The sequence below is a fragment of the Pleurodeles waltl genome, chromosome 2_1 (assembly GCF_031143425.1).
Source record: "Pleurodeles waltl isolate 20211129_DDA chromosome 2_1, aPleWal1.hap1.20221129, whole genome shotgun sequence".
NCBI classification, from domain to species: domain Eukaryota; kingdom Metazoa; phylum Chordata; class Amphibia; order Caudata; family Salamandridae; genus Pleurodeles; species Pleurodeles waltl.
In genome coordinates this window covers 426,678,120-426,701,784 of record NC_090438.1, presented here as the reverse complement: position 1 = coordinate 426,701,784, position 23,665 = coordinate 426,678,120, and positions in this window count along the sequence as shown.

Genomic DNA, 23,665 nt, shown 5'->3' with positions numbered 1-23,665 from the left:
GGGGGCAGAAATGGCCTAAATACAATTTGCCCCCCAGGGGAGCAACCCTTGCTAAGGGGTCGCTCCCCATATATATTAAAAAAAAGCAAACATAAAAAAATATATCTCTGATGTCTAGGGGTGTCTGCCCTCCCTGGGGGCAGATGGACCTAAATACGATAGGCCGATCTGCCCCTAAAACCTAAAAATATTTTGCTCCCCTTATGTAAAAACATAAATAAAAAACAAAACTCCCTGGTGTCTAGTCATTTCTGCTCCCCTTGGGGGAAGATTAGCCTAATAAAAATAGGCCAATCTGCCCCCAAGGTGGGCAAAAATGGCCTAAAAGTAAATTTACCTCCAAGGGAGCTACCCTTGCCTAAGGGGTCACTCCCCACAGACATGAAACAAAAGAAACAAAAAAAAATATCCCTGGTGTCTAGCGGTTTCTGCCTAATTATAATAAGCTGATCTGCCCCCAGGGGGGCAGAAATGGCCTTAAAATAAATTGCCCCACTGGGGTGCGGCCCTCGCCCAAGGGGCAGCTCCCCTTAAGACATAAACAAAAAAAAACAAAAAACCCGGGTGTCTTGTGGCCTTTGCTCTCTTTTCATGCCTCTCTTGCCCACTCCACATGATTGGAGTAGAAATACTTTTGCATTTCTCCTCCGATCCATGCTGGAAGCTGAGCTTCCAGAGCAGTGAGGGCAGCCTCTGATGAAGTCAGCGCACAATCTGATGTCATAACACTCCACAGGGGCGTCAGGGGAGTGGGGTAGAAGGGGAAGCAATTCCCCTTTCATCCCTGTCCAGGGGAGGGGGTGCCAGGCCCCTGGGGGGAGCGCTAGCACTTCCCCCTTGGGCCCCTATCTGGACGTAACAGTGTGCCCAGGACGTAACCATTACGTCCAGGGCACTCAAGGAGTAAATAGCAATTCGTATGGATTCACATTCACTATTAGGAAATCGCAAATTAGGAAATTACTAAATTGTGGTTTCCTATTATGAAACTGCAATTTAGGAAACAGAGGCCAATAAGCTTCATGAAGCAGGATGATGACTTCAGAGCCTAAGTATGGGCTAATTACAGGATGTGGCCACCAGACAGTGGCCTAATTCACCTTGAGGAAGTAAGGAATGCCCCTGAAACAGTACAGTTAGTACTACAAACTAAGAGCGCAAAACACCATTGCTGCTGAAGATAGGAAGGAGGCTTGGAACAGCGAGAAGAGCAAGGCAACGTTCTTGAAGTAAGATCTGGAGGTCCTGATGGAGGAATGTGCTGCCAATATGGACCAGCTGTTCGGGAAGGCCTCATTCTCAGTCACTGAGGCCCAGAAAGCTAGGATCTGGAGTGGGATCCTTGAGAAGATTAACTCCCTTGGAGTGATACAGAAGACCATCCCTGAAGTCAGAGAGAGGTGGTACGACCTGTGGTCCTGTGCCAAGGTGAGGGTGACCATCAGGAAGGCAGAGGGACGAGTGACTGGCAGAGGATCCCCCCCACAGCACCCCCTCTGATTTTACAATGGAGATGCTAATTGAGGGGACCCTCAAACTAGAGAGTGTAGCAGTAGAATTGGACTTTGACATCTCCATGCTATCAGGCACTAGTCGGGGTAAGGCATCTTACTGGCCTATACCATCCATAACATAATGTCAGCCAATCCACATCATATATCACAGTACGAAATACTCCTTTGAGGTGCTTGACCCAAACAGGCAATATGTCATGGGAGGGTAGTGCATATCATTAGCATGTGGTACTGAGTGCTGAAGAACACACCAAACATATCTGTCCTCACAAAAATGTCACAGACAAATGCAGCAGAGTCACAACAATATTATGGCTATACATTATCCATTTGATGACAATAACAATGTACATGAATCATTTACACAGATCACAGCCTGGATGAGTCAATCCCTGTGGCAGCCAAAGGGGCCATTAGAAAGGGATGTTGTCCCTGAGCCCAAGACACCACCATCCTTTCTGCCCATCGCACCAACACCAACTGGCATGAGAACCACAATCTCCCAACTGCCAGATCTTGAGCACAGCAATGAGGGAGTCACATGCCAGGAACACCACAACAGCAGAGCCCAGGACACTGCAAAGGCACAAAGACATCATGTTTGACATGTCAGATACATCGCCCATGTATAGTGGCCAGGAGAGAACCATCCTTATCACACGGCACCTGCAAATAAAAAAAAATAGGGACAGTGAGTAGGCAGCTGCGATGCATGGCAAAGTCCATGCATAAAATATGAAAGGTGCAGAAATTTTGACTAGCAGCAATGGAATGAGATCACAGGGTACAGTGTCAGCGGCGCAGTGTGTATGTGGCCCGCTTTACCACTTTCACAAGTTCAATGGACCGGCTGGCTAATGCAACATCAAGCGTAGCAAGGTGGACAGTTAACATACAGGCAGACATGACACACTGTTGCTAGGATGTTGCTCATGGGATGGTTCCGATCACAACTGGTTTGAGAAATAGCCAGACCCACAACTTGTCCATCCCCAACATTCCTCACCACCTGAGAGTAAGGAGGGTGCCAAAGTAAGTGGCTTATCTGTCTAGGAGCCTGATGACCCAAGCGTTCATGCCTCAATCCCCCTTTAACTGACTCAGAGTCAATCCTACCACCCACTACTGGAGGGAAAACACCCAACCCTAGGGGATGCAAGAAGGACCCCCAAGTAACCAAGGAGGAAAAGTTGCCTTTGTTCATCCAGCACCCTATTTACTTTGTCCGTCTTTTGTTTACAAAGTGTTATCCACAAGGATGCAGTTGGCCCTTGCTTACCATGATGCGGTAGCCACCTGAATAAAAGGTGGTTACTCTGTTGTGCACCAAGCACTACCTCATTTTTATGATGTGTTGTAATGACTTACCTCAGAAATAGTTGTTTGTTATCTTTGTCTGTCATGCACATCCCTCAGCTTCAACTATACCCTCTTGCAGCAGCTGTGGTGGTGGTAATTTGTCATCAGATTTGGTCTCCTGCTCTATGGGGATGTCACGCAGAACCTTTCTCTTGTCAGTATTGTGCAGTTTGGAACACGGGGCAATAATCTTGCAGAATGTATTTGGTCTGTAAAATAGGGCCGCACCGGTCTTATGTGGACAGTAGTAGTGCAACTTTGGGATCCCAAAGGTCCTGTCAATGATGGAGTGTGTTGTCCTGTGTTCCCTGTTGTAGTGTTCTTCACTTTTTGTGCATAGGGTCAGTTATGGTGTAAGGATCCAGGGACAGAAGGCATATTTACTGTCACCTTAAGGGCATGAGATGGTACACCATTTGGTCACATAACACACACTGTCCTGCCTGCTCTGTGCATTGTGTCTGTAATTATCTTACCTAACAGGAAGTCATTCCCAAATTCACCCTGTGCCACTTGGGTATATACTCTACTGTGACAGAATATGCACAAGTCATTTGTGCTGCCTGGGAATCTGGCCACACAGTCAGTTATGGTACAGGAAGCATCACACACTAGCAGCACATTGAGTGAATGTGTTCTTTTTCTGTTCATGTAAATACATTCATTGGCTGAGGAGGGACATTTGGCAATATGTGTGCCATCAACACAACCTATAACATTGGGGAACTGTGCTACCCTGTAGAAGTTTTGTTTGTTGGAATGATTGGGGAGTATTGGGAAATTATACGTAATGGTTGATTTTGCTCACCGTGATGTCCAGGAACCTACAAAAGAACCTGGACAGGGAACTTTGTGACACCCCTCTTGCCATTGCTAGGATGACCTGATAACTCCCTGAGGCTAAGAGTTGCAGGCAACACAATACTTGCTCATGAGGTGGTATTGCATTGCCTCTGAGTGATGGGGCCTGTAGCTGAGGCTGCAACTCAGCTATTAAATCAGGTATTACCTGACTGCTGAGTCTATGCCTATCAATATTCTTCTCCTCATTCAGTTCAAAGAGGGTGACCCATATCGTAAATATCTTATCCTCTCTCTTCCTCCTTCTCATCCTCTCTGCAAACATCCTCATACTCTTCTCGTAAATATCTTATCCTCTCTCTTCCTCCTTCTCATCCTCTCTGCAAACATCTTCATACTTCTTGCCAGAATGTACAAAGCTGAAACTATGAAAGATCCTGATGCATTTTGGGTGCCTTTTTATGTAGTGTGCACCTGGTTATCACCTCATCAACATCAGTGGTAATTGCATTTCTTAAATGGCCATTTTGTGACAAGGTGCAATTAGGAAACCCTATGTGCAAGCGGTTATTGAATCGCCAAAAGGACATCCCTATTAGCAATTTCCTATTAGCAATTCCCAAAATGCTATTTCTACTGGATAGAAATTGCATTTTGCAATGCAGCATATGCCTTTCGTACATACCAAAAATCTGTTTTGCATTTCTTAACAGCTGGAAATAGAGATTCAATCTGTTAAGGAAAGCAAAATTGTTTCATGCAAAGGGGCCTATGCCACTACAGTCTATACCATTCCATTATATGCCACTACACTGTACCTCACTCTACTCTATGCCACTCCATTATACGTTACTCCAGAGTATACAACTTCACTTTATGCTATTGCACTCTATACCACTTCTCTCTACACCACTACACTGTATGCCACTCCACTGTACACCACTCCAGTCTACACAATTTCACTGTACACCATTGCACTGTACACCACTCCACAGTATGCTATTCCGCTATACGCTATTCCACATTATATCGCTCTACTCTACGACATTCCATTCTACGCTAATCTACTGCAAGCCACTATAACATACCTCACTCCACTCTGTGATGCTCCACTCCATGCCACTGTACTCTACACTACTTCACAGTATGCAATTACAGTGCACCAAACTCTATTTTATGCCACCTCACTCTTCACCACTCCACTGTGTGCTGTTCTACTGTACTGCACTCCACATGATACTACTATACTCTATAAAACTGCACTGTACACCACTCTACTCTATGCCACTCTACTGTACCCCACTCTACACCACTCCAGTATACACTATTACACTCTGCAAAACTACACTTTGCTATGTGACTCTTTGCCACTCCACCTTACCCTGATATGCTGTACGCATTGCCACAGTTCCCTTTTCCACTGAACAGTACTACACTATACCCCACTCTAATGTGCTCCAATGTATGCTATTCCAATCTATGCCACTTGGTGTATGCCACTCCAGTGTATGGCACTCCACTCTACACTGCTCCACTGTATGCTAATTCACTGAGTGCTACTCCACTGTATGCGAATCCACTGCATGCCACAGCTGTCTACTCCACTCCACTTTCTGCCTCTCTGAGACATTCCAATATATGCAATTCCACTCTACACCAATGTACTCTATGCTATTCTACTGTATGCCACTACACTACACCTCACTATACGGTAAACTACTTCACTTTACGCCAGTGCACTCTACAGTACTCCACTGTATGCTATTACAGCCTAACACACTCCATTTTACTCCACTTCACTTTAATGTTCACCACTTTACTGTACCCCCAATCCACTTTACGATACTCCACCGTATGTCACATTACTCTACACCATTCTTCAATACAGTACTGCACTGTACACAACTAGTTTAGTTTAGTTTAACAGATTTATAAAGCGCGTAGCTACCCAAAGGCTTCCCAGTGCTAAAAAGGAAGTGACAACTCCGACACAGGAAGTAAAAACATATAAAATATAAAAGATTAGGTCAAATAAAGGAGGGTCTTTAATTGTTTCCAGAACCGTAGTTCCAAGTGTTTTCGTCTGAGTTCTAGAGGTAAGGAATTCCAAAGGCACGCTGCCTTGACTGAAAAGGAGTTACCTCCCCATGATGACCTCTTGAACCGTGATATGTGAACTAGCTGGTAGAGGATCTCAGAGTTCTTGTAGGGATATAAGGAGAGATGCTTTGTCTGAGGAAGTGGAGACCTTTGTTGTGCAGAGCTTTCTGTATCATGCAGAGGGCCTTACAATTAATCTGCTGTTTTATGGGTAGCCAATGAAGGGAAACTAAGGCTGATTTGGCTGATTGATGTCTAGGTAAATTCATGAGTAGTCTTGAGGCCACATTTTGTACAACCTGAAGTTTCTTCACTACATAATCAGGGGAACTGAGAAAAAGGGAGTTACCATAATCCAGTCGAGAGAGTATCATGGCCTGGATAAGAATTCTTCTGGCTAGAGGGGGTATCAGCTTAAAGATTTTCCTTAGGGTTCTAAGGAGCCCAAAGCAGGATGAAGAAATCTTTTTAGATTGCTGCTCCATTGTGAGGTGACAGTCCTGCCAAAAGCCAAGGCTCTTTATATGATCCTTAGGGAGCATAAAGTTGCTGAAAACCTCTGGGTATAACGCCGAAAGATTAGAGGGGGGCACCATTGCCTACAATCATCACCTCTGAGTTTCCGTCATTAAGTTTACGTTTAGACATCTTCATCCATTTGCCAATGTCAGCGAGGCAAAGAGAAAGATTCATCAAGGAAGGATCCTTGGCATTGGAAAGAGATACTACTAGTTGGGTATCGTCAGCATATGTGACCACCAAAAGATTGTATGGTTTAACACCTTTAGCTAGGGAAGAAAGATAGATATTAAAGGGAGTAGTGCTCAAAGAGGAGCCTTGTGGAACACCACAAGTAAGGAGAAATATATTGGACAGAAAGGAATGATCAAAGACTTGGTAGGTTCTACCGTTCAGGAATGAAGAAAACCAAGCTAATGCTTAGCCTTCTATTCCTATATTGGAGAGCCTGTGAAGGAGGGTATTGTGATCTCCAGTATCAAAAGTGGCACTGAGATGAAGTAGAATAATGGCTGCATGCCCTCCATGATCCAACAATTGACGGGTGGATTCAGTGACTGCTAGAAGGGCCGATTCTGTGTTGTATTGGGGTCTGAATCCCATTTGGGTACAGTCTAAGAGTTCATAGTCCTCGAGACAGCATGTCAATTGCTTGTTGATGTGCTTTTCCATGATTTTGGCTAGGATTGGAAGGAGAGCGATAGGCCTGTAATTGCTGAGACCATGCCACTCAACTCTATGATATTCAACTGTATGCTACTCCAATCTAACCCACTCCATTGTAGGTCATCATACTGTTGCTTTTCCACTGTGTGCTACTCCATTGCACCCCTCTTTACTATAAGCCATTCCACTGTATGCCTCTGCATGGTACACCAATCCACTGGATGCTATTTCAGGTTTCGCCATAGTAGCCTATGCCACTGCAGTGTACACTACTCCACAGTGTACCGCTGTATGTCACTCCACTGTATAGTATTTCACTTTGTGGTACTGCACTTAGGATATTCCACTGAACGCCACTCCAGTCTATGCCAGTCCACTATCCACTATTCACTATTCTATGTTATGGCACTCCAGTATACACTACTCTGCTGTATCTCACTCCTTTGTATACTATTCTCCTCTACCCCACTCCAATGTATGCCAATACAGTCAATGACACTCCACTATTTGCAACTCCACTGTACGCTAGTCCACTCACCACCACTCCAGTGCAAGGCATTCAACTGTATGCTGTTCCATTGGACATCACTCTACAACACTCCACTCTACACTTCCACTGTATGCCTCTCCACTGTATGCTGCTCCATCCAACTCTACTCTATGGTGCTACAATCAACAATATCCACTCCACTGTAGCACACTGTACAACACTATAGTCCACTCTATCTCACCCACTGTAGAATACTGTACTCTACTCAATGCCTCTACTCTGTACTCCACTCTATGACAGTTTCACACAACATACTACACCACTGTACAAGATGTCACTTCACTCTATAATACTTTACTTCACTGAATGCAAAACACTACAGTATTCTACACTCCCCAGTACTGTCCTATACGAGATGTAGCTCCACTATATGACAGACTTGTTTGTTGTATGCCACACTGTGAGACAACTCAACCTACTGCACACCACTATACAACACTGCACCACTCTACACCACCATACTGTACTCTATGAAACTGCACTGTACAACACTCTACTCATCTGTATGCCCAGTATGACACTGTACTAAACTGCATGCCTGTACACTCCAGTCTATGCCATTCTGGCATTCTACTCAACTCTATGTCACTGGATGACACTCTACTCCACTCCAAGACACTTTATTCTACCACACTACAGTCGATGTTAGTCCATTGTATTACACTCAACTATACTGTACAACATGCTTCTCTACTGTGCAATACATCACTACAGTCTACCATCCTCCACTATACGACCCACCACACCACTTCACTGTATAAATTTTACTCCACTATATACAACACCACTCCATTCTACTCACCTCTACTTCACTCCACAACATGAGACTGTATGACACTACACTGTATAACTCTGTCCTTTGCTATACTCTATGACACTGCACTTAACATCACACAATTAGATGACACTCAACACTATGATTTCAAACACACTTTTATTAAAAAATAAAAACCATTAAAATGTAATGAAATAAAACAAAGGTTAAAACTAAGTTATATGTGGGAGAACTTTAATTATTCTTTATATAGAAACCCATATTAAACTATAGAAAGGGGAGGTATGATAAAGTTATAGTTGTAACTTAATATATAAATTATGCACCAATTGGTAGAACCTACATTTATAATTTAGCTACCATCTTCGATTTTCTATATGTCATGCACCTCTGTACACATTCTTCTTATATCCATCACCACACTACATTAACTATAATATTTCTCCATGCACAGGTTGTACCACTGCATATTATTTAACATGTAGCATGTGAAATCATAGTGGTAGAGAGTTATAGCTAATGTGATGTGGCGATTGATGCAAGAAGAATGTGTACAGAGGTGCATGATGCAGAACAGCACTAGGTTAAGTACAATACAATCATCATTGCTTCATCAAAGATATCATCTGAAACAATACAGAAACAAGTAAACATGAAAGCAAACAACCTTCTATGTGCATGTTATTGGCAAAAGAGGTATATAGTGTATAAATGTAAACAGTGCTCCTGTCTTCGTGGTATTGGGAGTTGGTCACCTTGGAAAAGGATAACCCACAACCTAAAAACCCTAAAGTACAGGTAAGTGGCCCATCACATCAAAGGGATAAACCTTGATCGGAAGGGGTCAGATGCAGTCTGGCCCTTCACAAAGTGGTGCATGTCTAATACATAAAAATGTCATCACGGACCATGCAAATCTTTCTAAATTTGGTGAGCTGGCTAGCCAGCTGGTTCTAAACAGCACACATTGTACAGTCATTCAAAGGAAAATATGATGCAGGATGTTTAGTTGGGAGTCCCCAATCACTACGTCCACTTTCTACTCTCAGCTGCACTTAATGTTGAAACTTCCTTGGTGCAGTCATCCTCTGATATATGGTGATGGGTAGAAATGTCTATGTGCTGCATTCATGTTTATGAGCAGCCAGGCGGCTTTGCAGTGACCAAAGTTACCAGCATTAACAGCTTTGGAGTCGGCCATAACAACTTCTTTGGGACCTTTATTAGGGTCTTCAAACTTGATTTTATAAAAGGAAAAGAAGTCAGAGGTCAGCTCTATTCTCCAGAGTTATCAACAGCAATATGTCCAGGTGTAGGTTAAAACATGTTCAGGGAGCTGGAAGACAACTTCAGCATATATTTCCAACATCAGTGCATTGGTCATAATTCAGTGCAACTTAGAAGTTCAAATGGTAAGCCAATCATAACTGGTAAGAAGATTCCTCCTTATAAAAAAGACCAGGAAGGTCCTCGTCACAGTGTGGAATGCAGGGACCTGTTCAGATGTACAGGTACACCTTTCAGTATTCTGCTGTGCTACAATACCATATGCACTATTGCTAGATAAGAGTTTAATAAAAGCAAAAGAAGATGAAGGGTTGTCCTCTGTAGAAGCATGCATCTTTCATCCTCCCAATATGATCAATGCTTGTGATTACTGATAGCTGTCCCTAGGAACAGGTGAACAATGTTTACAAAACCATAATTGTAAGTGACCATACACGCAATGTTTTCTATGACTACAGTCCATCAAACAACATAAAGAGGTGCTGGCCTGCCCTAAGCCTGAGGAACCATTTGGCAACTCAAAGATTAAAATAGGCTACCATCTTTCACGACTTGTGCAGAATGTGTCAAGGAGCGATAACCTCTTGAAATTTAGTATGGGGGAAAATAATTTACTTTCCCCCAAACCAGGGCCAACCAGAAGAATGATCCTGTGAGAACCAGGTTGCATTTTGACTAGTTGCTTATGAAGAGCACAAACAAACCTTAATCTGATGCTAGAAGGAAAAATATCAGGGACTGCTCAAGAACAAAGAAAACAAATACAGGATGTAGTAGCTACAAAGTGTAGCAAGGACTTCTGTCCTTACATTGACCATTTTCAGAATTGTATTTCTGATATCTATTGATGCAATTTATATGCACTGTTTTAAAATTTCAATTTTCTCTTATAAGTGCCCTCCCACCAGATGAAAACAGCAACACCTACTGTCTCTTTCTCAAAAGAGTAGTCTTGGTTTGACTGTGTTTTGCCACAAGTCAATCATTTTTAAATTTGCTCGCTTAACCCCACAAGACTCCTGGATTTAAAGCGCGTTTGCAGAAAATATCTCATCTTTTATTAGGGACATACTCTGATGCACATTTTCACTCTATTAGGAGGGATCTAACAGCTGCAAACGTTTATCAATTAACATTAAAGCTGGCAGTTAGACGTGGCATCCTTGGTGTAGCCTCCTCTGTCTTTTTTCGTCTGCTTCCTATGTTTTGAATGAGTGCCGGACTCTGTTTTTGCTGATTTGTGTTACTCTGGGCAGTTTAAAACTGCTGACCAGTGCTAAAGTGCAAGTGCTTGCTATGTAAACTGGATGTATAGTTAACTTTTCTATGATTGGCATATTTGATTTACTAGTAAGTCCCTAGTAAAGAGAAATTGAGGTGCCCATGGCCTGTAAATCAAATGCTACTAGTGGGCCTGCAGCACTGACTGCACCACCCAGATGAGTAGCCCTGTAAACATGGCTCAGACCTGCCACTGCAGTGTCTGAGTGTGTAGGAGGCTGGCCTGGCTTATAGTGGGTACCTTGTAGTTCTTACACCATGTGCCAGGTCCAGTTATCCCTTATTAGTAGATTAGCAGTGTTCTAGCAGCTTAGGCTGATAGAGGTAGCTATAGCAGAGCAGCTTAGGCTGAACTAGGAGACATGCAAAGCTTCTATTGTACCACTTATATCATATAGCATTATATCATAGGAAAACACAATACTCAGTTACTAAAAATAAAAGGTACTTTATTTTAGTCACAGTATGCCAAAAGTATCTCAGAGGATATACTCCCTTAGGAGGTAAGTAAAACACACAAACTATACACACAAACCAAAATCAGGTAAGTAAACACTTAGAAAAGTAGTGCAAACACTGTAGGACACAAAAGAATGCAATAGGAGACAATAGGCCTAGGGGCAACAAAAACCATATACTCCAAAAGTGGAATGTGAACCACAAATGGACCCCAGGCCTAGTGTGGTGTGTAGCGGGTCGCTGGGAATGTAAGAAAACACCTAGGGTGTCCAAGATACCCCACACCAAGACCCTAAAAAGTAGGAGTAAAGTTACCCTACTACCCCAAAAAGACAGTAAAGTCGAGATAGGGGATTCGGCAAAGACAACAACTGACTGCAAAGTACTGAAGACGGATTCCTGGACCTGAGGACCTGCAAAGGAAGGGGACCAAGTCCAAGAGTCACGCAAGTGTCCGGGGGGCAGGAGCCCACTAAGTCCCGGATGAAGATGCAAAAGGGCTGCCTCTGGGTGGAAGAAGCCAAAGATTCTGCAACAACAGAAGGTGCCAGGAACTTCGTCTTTGGTCAGAAGGTGTCCCACGGCGCGCTAGAGGATGCAGAGTTGTTTCCATGCAGAAAGACTGCAAACAAGGTTTGCTAGCTGCAAGAGTTGCTGTTGAAGATAATGGGTGCTGCCAGGGCCCAAGAAGGACCAGGAGGTCGCCCATTGGAGGAGGAGACAGAGGGTGCACTCATCAACAGAAAGAGCCCATGCAGAAGCAGGCAGCACTCGCAGAAGTAATTGAACAGGCATTCAAGAAATCTTAGCATGGCAGTCGTCTCAACACAACAAAAGAGGGTCCCACGAAGCCGGTGGTCAACTCAGCGAGTTGAGCAATGCAGGACGGAGTGCTGGGGGGCTGTGCTGTGCACAAAGGAATCCTTGCAAAAGTGCACAGAAGCCCTAGCAGCTGCAAATCACCCAGTACACAGGATTACTGTCTGGCGTGGGGAGGTAAGGACTTACCTCCACCAAATTTGGACAGAAGGACCACTTGACTGTCGGGGTCACTTGGATCCAGCTCCTGTGTTCTAGGGACCACGCTCGTCAAGATGAGAGGGGACCCAGAGGACCGGTGATGCAGACGTTTGGTGCCTGCTGGAGCAGGGGTAAGATTCTGTCGACCCACGGGAGATTTCTTCTTGGATTCCAGTGCAGGGCGAAGGCAGACAGCCCTCAGAGCATGAACCACCAGGAAACAGTCAAGAAAACCGGCAGGATTAGGCACTACAATGTTGCTGGTAGTCGTCTTGCTACTTTGTTGCCGTTTTGCAGGTGTCCTGAAGAAGTCAGCGGTCGATCCTTGGCAGAAGTCGAAGAGGGAGATGCAGAAAAACTCTGGTGAGCTCTTGCATTTGTTATCTGATGAGGAACCCAAAGGAGAGACCCTAAATAGCCCTCAGAGGAGGATTGGCTATCTAACCAGGTAAGAGCCTACCAGGAGGGGTCTCTGACGTCACCTGCTGTCACTGGCCACTCAGAAGTCTCCATTGTTCCCTCACACCTCTGCATTCAAGATGGCGGAGGTCTGGGACACACTGGAGGAGCTCTGGGCACCACCCCTGGGGTGGTGATCGACAGGGGAGTAGTCACTCCCCTTTCCTTTGTTCAGTTTCACGCCAGAGCAGGGACTGGGTGCTCCCTGAACCAGTGTAGACTGGTTTATGCAAGGAGGGCACCATCTGTGCCCTTCAAAGCATTCCCAGAGGACAGGAGAGGCTACTCCTCTCAGGCCCTTAACACCTATTTCCAAAGGGAGAGGGTGTAACACCCTCTCTCAGAGGAAATCCATTGTTCTGCCTTCCTGGGACTGGGCTCTCCAGACCCCAGGAGGGCAGAAACCTGTCTGAGGGTTAGCAGCAGTGGTAGCTCCAAAGAGCTGGTTTGGCAGTACCCGGGGTCCATGCTGGAGCACTGGGGATGCATGGGATTGGCACCCAAATGCCAGATTTGGCTTGAGGCGACAATTCCATGATCTTTGACATGTTACATCGCCATGTTCGGAGTTACCATTGTGAAGCTACATATAGGTATTGACCTAGATGTAGTTCACATGTGTAATGGTGTCCCCGCACTCATAAAGTCTGGGAAATTGCCCTGAACAATGTGGGGGCATCTTGGCTAGTGCCAGGGTGCCCTCACACTTGGTAACTTTACACCTAATCTTCACTAAGTGAGGGTTAGACATATAGGTGACTTATAAGTTACTTAAGTGCTGTGTAAAATGGCTGTGAAATAACTTGGATGTTATTTCACTCAGGCTGCAGTGGCAGTCCTGTGTAAGAATTGTCTGAGCTCCCTATGGGTGGTAAAAGAAATGCGGCAGCCCATAGGGATCTCCTGGAACCCCAATACCCTGGGTACCTCGGTACCATTTACTAGGGAATTATAAGGGTGTTTCAGTGCGCCAATCAGAATTGGTGAAAATGGTCACTAGCCTGCAGTGACAATTTTAAAAGCAGAGAGAGCATAAACACTGTGATTCTGGTTAACAGAGTCTAAGTGATACAGTTAGGCACCACACAGGGAACACATATAGGCCACAAACTATGAGCACTGGGGTCCTGGCTAGCAGGATCCCAGTGACACAGGTAAAAACAAACTGACACAACAAGCCAGGCAAGATGGTACTTTCCTACAGAGTGTACAGTTTTAAACTGCAAATTCAACCTTTCAAGTGTACCCACTTGCCAGGCATAAACCTTCCCTTTTTGTACATGTAAGGCATCGGTATGGTGGGCCCTAGGTAGTTCCATCAGCAGAGTACAGTGTAAGTTAAAGGTAGGACATGTACTAATGTATTCCTAAAAACGAAATACTGCCAAATGTGGTTTTCTATACTGCAGGGCCTATCTCTCCCATGGGTTACCAGACTGACTGCCTATAAATATATTTAAGTGCAGTTTCCCATTAGGAGCAGCTAGAGATGTGGAGTTTGGGGGTCTCGGAACTCACAATTTCAAAATGCATCTTCTGGTGAAGTTGGTTTTTTAGACTGTCTGTTTGGAAATGCCACTTTTAGAAAGTGAGCATTTTCTTGCTTAACCATTCTGTGCCTCTGTCTGCTTGTGGAATCCACGTCTGGTTCAGACTGACAGTTGGATTGTTTGTGAATTCCATCTAGACAGTGACACAAATGGAGCTGGGGTGTAGCCTGTATATCCTGATGAGTCTCCAGGGCTAGAGTGGGAAGGGAGGAGCTGACACTTACAACTGAAAGGGCTGTGCCTGTCCTCACACAATGCAGTCTTTTACCCCTGCTGTGTGTCTGGGCCAGGCTTGGGCAAGGCAGGATCTTGTGAACAACAGAGTCCTGTGAAGCTTGCCTACTTCAAAGGCAGAAATGGGTATAAGTAGTGGACCCAAACCCCCAGACTGTTAGATTACTTCTGGATCAAGAGGAACCTCAGCCAAAGAGAAGAGCTAAAGAGCTGGAGGAGGAGTACTGCCCCTTTACCTGTGAGTGTGCTTTGCTGAGTTTGCCTGCAGTTGTGCTTCTACCTGAGAGAGGACAAAGACTGGACTTTGCTGTATTTTCCTGTTTGGGAAGTATCTCCAAGGGCTTAGACTGAGCTTGCCCCCTTTTCTGAAGATTAAGGGCCATCATCAAAGACTTCCTTTGCCACAATCTGGACTCTCTTGCTGAGACTCCTACCATGCCAAGTGGGGCCTAATCTAGTCCATGGTCCGTTGTAAGGAGAACCATGACTGAAATCCATACACAGGAACCGTGCGGGAGAAAAATCGAGGCAGCACCTGCTTTGCGGCTGAAAAATCAATGAACCACCTGCAACGCGGCTGGCAAATCGACGCAACACCTGTGTGCAACTGCCAAAATTGACCATCACCCACACAACGTGGCTCTTCACTGCTGTGTGCCAGAATTTTGCACACATTGTCACTGGGTGTCAAAACCACATTGAACCTGCAGGGACCCGAGGTTGCCCATCCGGAAATCAATGCATCACTCTTCTGCAGGAGAGAAAAACAACATACTACCTACCTGACCAGAGAAGAAATGGTGCACAGCCTCACTTGTGAGTAAGAAATCGATGCATCACTGACTTTTCAGTTGCACACTTGCCTGTGCAACTTTATTTTTAATGCAGTACTTTGTGTAAAAACAATGCATTCATTGATTTCTCTTCATTAGGACTCTTTAACTTTATACATTCATATTTGTGCTTGTGTATGTTGGATTTTTTTTTTGCGTCTAAACTTTTACCGCCGGCTAACGGCATTTTGGTGCGCCGTGCGGGCGTCATATTTATACTTTGACGCACGGCGGTGCAATCCACAGGTGGGAGTCATTATTTTTGACGCACACCGCAGCGTCAAGTCGTAAAGCAAAATAACGTTAACGTGGCGGAAATGACTGTGGGTCGATTTACGACCCCGCAAACCGGATAGGCGCAGTTTTTTGACACAATAGCGTAAAAAAAAAACGCAAGCACCGCCACTACACCAGAGGAGATCCAAAATGGATCCCAGATGCCACTACAGACCCCAGGAAGATGACAGCAGACCAGGAACCAGCCAGGATGACCCACACAAGAACCAGGGCACTTTTAAGAAGAAAAGAAAGTGTCGCTTTAGTGCAGAGGAGCAGGAAATTCTGGTTAAAGAGGTGACGGAACACCAGCACCAACTGTTTGTCACAACAAAGTTGCCAATCAGTAGGAGAGAGGCAATATGGCAACAAATTGTCGACAAGATTAACAGTGTGGCTGAAGTACGCAGAACTGTCATCGAGTGCAAGAAATGCTGGCATGACTGCAAGCGCAGGACCAAGGAAAAGATGGCCAGGAACAGGAAGGTAGCACTGCAGACTGGAGGGGGGAGTCCAGCACACCAGGAGGCCCTGGACCACATGGAGGAGATGGTCGCAGCTGTCATCCCTGAGGAGATGGTCACAGGGATTCAAGGACAGGACAGCGCAGACTACCAGGAGACAACGCACATGCAGGGTAAGTCGCATGGGGAATTATAATGCAATAATGTCAACTGTGAGCAGGGGGGGATACCAACCACTAAATGCATTAAAGTCATCTAATACATGGAGTGGCATGGGTAAAGGGGCACGGCATGGGGGCATGGCCCTTTCTGAGAAGACCTGGGGCACAACATTACACAACACCAACAACAGTCCCATGGGGGCATGCTGTCATGCCAACGATGGAGCAAAGGGAAAGCCACGGTAGGAGGGAAGGCCACAACGTCAAACTAACATCCCGGCACACGTCAGCCACCATACCCCCTACATTAACTAGGGCCCTCTTAACAACCTCTAGCCATACCGACAACTGGAATGTAACTGCGACAACAGTTGCCACTACCACCTCTGCTCTGTGTGCAGCTCAAGTAGCCAATGGCAGTAACCTCCCCATGGATCATACACACCTAAATTAGGGGGTGAGGATGACAACTTCAACAATCCCCAGAAACAAGACAAAGGACCCAGTACTCTCAAATGTCAATGCCCATAGTTGTCGCAAACATCAGCCAATGTAAACAACAATAGGATCTACACAGCAATTAGGACACACCCATGCTGCATATGTATGGGTCCATCCTCTGCCTGGGTAACAATGCAACATCCCAAATGTCATACTGCTCAGACAACAGCATTGAGGGGGCACACATGTAACTGGTCACTGAAATACACCTGCACAATCAGAGGAGGAAATAGCACACTGATACGATTATCAGGGCAAATCCAATGTAACACACATCCCCCAACATCAGCAGGACACATTACCAATGTCAACATCCATATCAGATCATAACATTGCCATGCATAGGATATGCCACATGTCAATTACATTTAAGTGGATGTGAAAGATCAGGGATTGGTGCAGTTCCAGATTGTTAAGTGTGCTGCCAGGGCCATCAGTACACCCACATCCAGTGAAAGGTCTCACCATGAGAATGGATGTAGACGGAAGCTTAAGTAGGAAAAGAAGGTGGCAAATCTCTATTTGGCATAAACCAACACCTAGAGGCGATGAGGCTGACAAGTCTGATAACTCAATAACATACATGTGACATACAGGTGGGCCATAGGCCTGGAAGAATGCCCATCTGAAGGACTGGAGAAATTAATACAAAACAAGATCACAAAGTGAATTCATCAAAAGGCAGGCACGTCACATCAAAATTGCCACAACACAGACACACTAATTCTACCCTGTTTCATTGCAGAGGAAGATGGATCTCCTGCGGATATGCCTGTCCCAGATTTCCCTGATGAAATGGATGACGAGCCGATAAACATTCCCCAGGAGACTATCCAAAAGGTCCTTGACACCCTCCAGACCACACCTTCAGTCACAAGGAGGAGCACAGAACAAGCAGCCATCGCAGAGGATCCACCCATCACCCCAATTGTAAGACCTGCCAGCTCCAATACAGCTGAGGACTCAGACGACACTGGCACCAGCTTTGAGAGAACTGTAGTTGGAGTACAGCGGGAGCTGGCCAAGGAGGTGCGAGTGGGGATACAAAATATGGCAGCCAGCCTTGAGGGGATGCGTTCGTGCATGATGTCATCTGCAGATCAGGCAGCAGCTATGCAAGCCCTAACATCCATACTGCAAGGACTACAGGAAACTGTCAAGGAATTCACCACTGCAGTAAGGGAGTTGCCACAACACCTCGCACCCCAAACCTTCCACTGCATGCACAAATGCAATAATGACCCCCTCAGGGCCGACCTGGATGCCTACCATTGTGATGTGGCTGCTATTCTCAAGAACCAGCAGACCCTCCTTGCTGCAGTACTGCCCTTAAGACCTTCACAGGGAGTAGCGACCGGGATGTCTGACTCCACGTCTTCTAACACTGAGGTGTGTGTTGCCCCTTCACAACCAACAACAACAAGGACCGAGGAGGCAACACACACATCAGAAGAAGAAGACATGGAACAGATCACATTCACAAGGAAAATTACCCGGAAGCACTAGTTCCTGCCACATGGCCCACATTTACCAAGGTCCTGCGCTTTGCAACTTGCCAGTCTTGCAACAACTTTACTCAAGCACTGTTCTGCAAACCACTGTATATCTTGTCACCCAGCCCAGTGATTGTCTCTCTCCTACTCATTGGCAAATCCTGTCCCTCTGCACTGTCTGAAACATCAACCCCAGCATGTCAAAAGCATTTCCGTAACCCATTGTGTAGGATCACAATGTAAAATGTCACTATAATGGACTCACAATCATGGACAATGTACAGATAGCACTACAGCACTTTTCAATAAATAGCACTTACACAACAAATCTGTCTCTGGGTAACATGACATATCAACTGTGCAGTAGATAACTGAAATGTGCCTACTGTCAAATTACGTAGCTAGTCAATACAACCGTCCTGATAATATGTAGTCAGAGAATTCTGCACGGTGCCCATGATTGCATCATACTCTGCCCATCCTGAGAGACAAATCTGATGAAGTGAGAAACCATACACCATCATGCTGTGTTGGACAGAAGAATGCTTCCTCAGGGGATAACTAAGTCATCAAATAGTGGCCAGAAAATGTTGTCAACATGCAAAAATAACACAAATAACATGCCACACTAATCTAAGTAAACACTACAAAAACTGCATAAATGAAGGTGTCTGAGTTAACATACAAATAGGTAATCATGCCGAACTGTGTCACAAATGATGAATGAGGGTCATGAAGACAAGAATACAAGATTGCCAATGAGAACTCATCTTATAAGGGTGTGCATGATCATCACTCTGCAGTCTGACCTAAAACTGTTTCCCCAATACCAAGTCTGGAAGCACTGTTTGTGACTTTGAAAACACACTTATCAACAGAAACACATTGTCATCCATATTAACTGTGATTGGTGGTTGCAACGAAGGGTCGACAGTTTGCAAGGTAGCTCTGGGCTAGCTGCCAATTGTACAGCTCAGTTGGGATTTGTTTGTAGCATAGGACACAGATGTTATAGTACAAGAAAGATGTACACTGAATCCAGACCCACGATCAAGTACCATTCAACACATACTATTAAGGGTTAACCAAATATTTATTAAATGCTAATCACATGTAACAAAATGTTCTAAACATCTACCCCCCACCCCACTTATGAGACGGAACACATGGAGGACAACACATACTAACCTAAACACATACTATACTATCCTATACAAATATATGTTTTTTTTTTTTTGTTTTTTTTTTTTCTTTGTTTTTTTTGGATTTTTTTTTTTAAACACACAAGAACCCCAACATAGTCCCCACCCAGCCATCCACACATGTAATAAGTAAAAATAGAAACAATCAGGACCCCCCACCCCTCCCACTAACACTAACTAAACTAACAGCCTGTACTAACCTAACACTAAGCCCCCTAAGTCCACTAACTATAAGAACAAGGAAAGAGGAGGGAGGGGAGGGAATCATGTCCATATCAAAAAGTCTAGAGGTTGGCCCTCCGGAGGGTCCTCTTAATGGACTTAACACGCTGGTTAATGTTACGCACATCCCGGCTCAGGTGGCTCAACTTGCGCAGCACTTTGTCCATCTTACGGTCCATGTGGTTGAAGGCTGCAGGGTCAACAGAAGGAGCAGTGGCAGTCTGGGTATCGGTGGAGGTCTGTGTGGGTGTGGTGCCAGGCCTAGTGGGCTGTCCTGCACCGGTGGCAATGCTGGGGCCTGGAAGTCCAGCAGATGTTGGACCAACAGTGGCAGCTGTGGGTGGGGCCACCTGGCTCGGATTGGTGGTTGTGCTGGTGGTGGCTGTGGTGGGCAAAGTAGGCCCACCCTGTGGGAAGGATCTCCATGCCCCGGAGGCCCGTTCATGGCGATATTGCCGGGCCATCCTCCGGAACCCCGACTCCACAAGCAGGATATGCTGGTATCGCATGGCCCGGCACTGAAATTCATGGACCTGGTCTGGAGTCAGGTTAGCAGCTGTGAAGACAAATGCAGATATTCAACATTAGTAACTGCATTGTGTGAAATGGCACAGGAAGTTAATCAGACAATACATCTACTGTACTTGTAACAGCTCATATCACAATACAGATCATTGAATGTCCCTGAGGAGGTACATGGCAGGCCAGACTACAAAGGTCACATCACACATAGCACGTCCAGAACCTACAAGATGGGTAACAACTGGCTTTGACTTGCAATCTGAGTTCTGGCAGTCATCAGCTAAGAATCATGCTGCATATCCTCCGCCAAGACCTGGGCTACAAATGTCAGTGTACGGAAAGCAAAACTAAAGCCACATGGTCTGCAAGTTGTAACTGGACTTGCCAGTATAGTACCAAGTGCCAAACCTGAGTGTGTATACTAGTTTGCAACCAAACCGTCACTTATTCACATGTATGTGTAACATACTGGTAGCATCAGTACTAGGTACCCCATTCATAAAACCCATGCCCGTGTTTGGGGTTTGGGGGTGGATAAACAACTATAATTTGCCAACAACATGTACACCGAGGAGTGTATAGAAAACTCCACACATGTTTGTCTCTACAGACACACCACAGGTAAGGTCTATCAACAATTAGGAGTCAGCAAACCCTAGAGCACTCATAGGGCCACACATGTCAGGAAATGCAGAACTTGGTACACAACATGTACTTCCAGTGAGGCCTGACTTACATCAGACACAGAGTTGCTAGAACACCCATGATCATGAATTGCATGCACACCTAGGCCATTGCACTCAAGTTCCACATACTTGTAGCACTACATGTGGAAGGACATGCTGCTAGGAGGTTCTACCTACTGTTTCATAATTACGTAGGTAAATAGGGAAGCAGATGTCTATTGGAAAGCAATTTGCTGTACCAATCTTAGAGAATGTGGGTCTGACAGGCTGACTAAATCGGAGGTGACTTCCGGTGCGACTCTTGGTGATACAAGTGTCATCCACATGACTAACCCCTGTACTCACAGTGGGGCCTACAGGAATGGCCTACAATCCCTACATGATACCATTGGATACGCATTGGCCAACTCAAAACATGTGAGAAACTGAATTCCCACTCATGGAACAAGAGAAAAGCTTGCCCAACGCATCACACCTTGCTATGCGTCCAACTCACATGAGTCCATAACCAGCAAATACAACACATAACAGACATCAACACTTACTGGAGTGGTCGGGGTCCTCAAATGTCGCCACCTCTCCCACAATGTAGGGTGTCGGTCCACCTGTAAGGTATGGAAGGAAGAAATGTGCTCAAAATCTGTGCACAGCACAACAATTTCATAAACATATACAATGTGTAGGCTGAATAAGGAACTGGCAGCCATTGAGACATGATGGTACTGCATCTGATATATCACGGCCAACTTGTACATAGCATGGGTCTCCTGTGACAGTTACACACATATCTGCACACATACATTGGCCCTAACTATCATGTGGTTGCAAACATGCCCCGTAATTGGTGAGCAGAAAAAAATATATAGTGTAATCGTCTCATCATGTGCATCCAAGAGAGCCATCCAAAGCCTGGTTACTTGAGGATTGCATTACCAGTCAAACATGTCTTGTGGCCATGACACATTAATGACACATTTTGTAAGCCATCCTGTTGTTACAGTTTATTCAATTGATGTGGCCCAGCTATGGTGATTTGCACCAACCATGGAGATGTGAAGCCATGTGCATACACTTGGACTGCCATCCATATTTGGAATGTGGCACAACTAACTCCAGCAAACATTCTAAGATGTTACCTGAGGGCACCTTACACCTTTTCACAATGTTTTCAAATCCACATCTGACATGTATCCAAAAAGATCAAGGAACACAATAATCCCACACATTCATAGTACTTCCGTGAACACTTTCCTTCCACACTCACCAGACTCACATGAGACATATGTCTGAGCCACTTTGATATTATCAATTGACGTGAAGGCAGCACTCATTTTCTGCATCATGTAGTGATTCTAAAGTCAGTCTAGCAATTGCGTCAACAAAGTTGGCCGAAATATTGGTACATCTGTACTTCTCTGTTAATAGTACCCTATGTAGACATGATTGGCTCCTATTTTGTTTGCTTTTCTGACCAAAAGGCCGCACCAATTTCCTTCATGGAAAAGTAACCTGTAAGTTTGCTGAGCACGTGCTACCTGACAGCTAGCAATTGTGATCCTTGCCATAGTGCATCAATTTTCCCTTTATATTTCCTCAGCATTACACACAGTCAGCAAGTTAGTTGGCAGACATTGTACTAATCCCCTTATGTCACTACAGAGCATTTAATTGTGCACATTAACATGATTCGTACTCACCAACAGTGCCACCAATAATGATTCCCAGGCGGTCCAAGAGAACCTGCTCCCTGGTGATGAGGTCAGCCCACCGGTGCTTCAGCTGGTGGTCAGTCCTCTGGCTGGCATACACACGCTGCAGGTGATGCAGCATCTTTCCCCACCGGATGCTGCGCGCCTCTGTTGGATACCCCTGTATCACCCTGCCTGGATCATGAGCGGCAAGAAATGCAACACAAGCCAGATGAACCCCAACTCCTCTTCCCCCATCCTGCCAAAATGTGGCCTACCAGACATACTTGGAAGTGAAAGGGAACAGGGGTAAACGAAATAGAAAGGGGAAAGGGGGAAAGTAGGGGTACAAAGACAAATGAAAAGTAAGCTTAACCACTAAAAGAGCTCAACTATCTCCAAACTAACACTACCCACAACAGACTCACACAAACAACAAAAACACAAGATAAATGGACAAATGTAGACAAAACACAGTAGTACAGTATACAGCAACAATATATATTTCACAAATGGACAATACAGATAGCACACAGGACAAAAAAGCACAAAATCTCAGGACTACACAGCCACACAATCTAGAAGGATCATAGACTGCAAAGTGAAAGTGAAAGTACACCCACTGTACATGATCTGTAAACAGGATATCCTATTGCATCACTTCCTGTATGAAAAGTCCCGCCTTTTTCGCGTTATGCGTCATTTTTTGTTTCCCAAAACTGTATTTGCGTAATTTTTTTGGACGCACAGAAGTGAAAATTAGCCCGCATCCACATAATAGTACATGGCCTGTACAAATATCTGAATGCGGGCTAAATTTCACTCCTGGTCATCCAAAAAAATTACGCAAATACAGTTTTGGTAGACAAAAAATTACGCATAACGCTAGGGATGTCAAAATTACAGTGCATTAACTGGTTTTGGGCAATTTTTCTTGTTTTTGGGTTATGTTACATTTGGGACACATCAGAGATAGGCTGATTGAAGACAGTATGGTGTTTATGGTGTATGTTCACATGTGTGACATCATACTGCAGCGGACC